Here is a 2,203-nt window from a genome sequence, read left to right as displayed (position 1 = left end):
GTCTATTTGTGTTGCACCTTTTCTTCTTGGACATCCTGAGTCTGAGGTATCATGACACCAATCGGATCTGAATCTCGGTCAGATATGATGGTTGGGACAACTTTCCAAGAGTTATGATGTTGGTCCTTTGATGACCCGGTAACATGATGTCATGCCTAGCACCCCCCCCCTGGGTGGAGGACCTATCGTTATAATTTCTTTTGCAAGGATAACCATTCTTCCTGGAGGAAATTGTAAGACCTATTTTATAAGCTGTTCCTGATGGATCCATTGAGTATCTAAAGTCCGACCTTTGTTTGAATACCATGTCAATGCTATCTCAAAAGCTTGTCTGTGGAACTCTGATTTTCAACAAGAACATTTGAAGCCCAATGCTAAATGTTTCTTGCTCAATTATCCGAACACCGTTGTATGGATAATGACATGGACTTTCTCTTCCCTTTCCTAAAGGGGTTTTCTACGTTATATCCCGTCATGGATATCATGCTTTGCTTGCCCTTGGGAAGGATATACCCCTGATATATGTGTTTAAACACATTTTCCTTTCCATTGTTCTAATTAATTTGATAATCATATTATCCTTTCCATTGTTTCATTTAACCTTTCTTGAGGTTTATATGATCTAAGCAGTAATATTTTCCTGCTTACGAAAACACCTCGGTGTACCACCTTATCAGTCGGACCCTATTACTATTGTTGATGACATTTCGGTAACCACCGATGGACGAGAACTTTGCCTATTGGTCCGCCTCGTTTCAACGAGCAGGAAAACGGTTCTCTTCGTCCCTCGCCCTTGGTATCGATGTTGTTGCCAACATAATTGACAGGCTACCCTCTGACATGCCTTGCTATTGTGACCGTGCAAGATGTCCGCTCCTTTCTACTTTGATACACATAGTAGGCCCATAACCCACAGTTCCACAGGATCGAAACCTGACTCTCCTGTACACCTTGTTGACAAAGTTATCCCTTACTCTTGGTTTCGTGTGTAATTCATGAGCCACCTTCCTAGTGATCTGTTCTGGTATCAGATGCAATACTTAAACTTGATGCTTTGAACCCCTTTCAAACTCTTTTTCAGGCATCGAACGGTTGTCTATCCGCTTGGAACTCCTTGTTGTACCTTCTTACCTTACTCTCGATTTGTTCGACTCAAGAAATACTCATCTGTTCATTCACGGGAAAACCCCAGACGATTACCCCTTAAGCATTCTGTCGTAGCCGAGCTACCCCTTACCTATTTGTAAGCATGAAGGAACCCCCGAAGAAAAGATGACGACTTCACATGATGACCTGAAGCAAAGGAATGAAGACGTCAATGTAATGGATCGACCTCTTCGAGGAGAGCAACCAAGGCCGAGGAGATCCGTTAGAATTTCGTAACTAGACCTTCACCCCCGTCTCTACCTCTTAAATCTCGGGACGAGATTTCTTGTAGTGGAGGAGAATTGTGACGCCCGGATAATAAAGCTACAGTAACCTCTGCTAATGATGCCACGTCACCTTGGTTACTGTTGATAAACTCGCGTTAGTTCAAAAGTATTCAAATTCAAATTTAAAATATAGGCAAACAACAAAAGTTTTCTAACAATAAAACTAAAATGTTCGGGTTGTGCCAAATAATGCGTAAGTAATTATGGTGGAGAAACCACACTGTTATAAAAAATTTAAATACTACTCCCTTCGTTTCCAAATAATTGTCTTTCTAGCCATCTCAAATGAACTACAACATACGGATGTATGTAGACATGTTTTAGAGTGTAAATTCACTCATTTTGCTCCGTATGTAGTCACTTGTTGAAATCTCTAGAAAGACAATTATTTAGGAACAGAGGGAGTATAAGATGAATAAAACTGTAGATAAAACAATTGATTAAATGCCTTTTGTATTATATAAAATACTAAACTATTTTATTTAGGGTAAAACTTTTTATGTTAGTGGTTTGAGTGGAAATGCTAAATTTAGGAGTTGAAATTATATTTTTACAAAATTAAAATAAATTGAAAAGTTAAATGAAGGCAGAAAAGAAAATACAAAAGGAAAAAGAAAATACAAAAGAAGAAAAGGAGAAAGACCCCCCGGGCCAACAGACCCAACGGGCCGGCCCATGCACCCACCTGGCCCAGCCGGCCGGCCACGCCACCTCTCCTTATCCTTTCCCCCAGAAACCCTAACCGCACCCAACCCCCACTCGCTCCACCC

The sequence above is a fragment of the Triticum aestivum genome, chromosome 7B (assembly GCF_018294505.1).
Source record: "Triticum aestivum cultivar Chinese Spring chromosome 7B, IWGSC CS RefSeq v2.1, whole genome shotgun sequence".
NCBI classification, from domain to species: Eukaryota; Viridiplantae; Streptophyta; class Magnoliopsida; order Poales; family Poaceae; genus Triticum; species Triticum aestivum.
The sequence above is the reverse complement of the archived record's forward strand: the minus strand, read 5'-3'. Positions refer to the sequence as shown.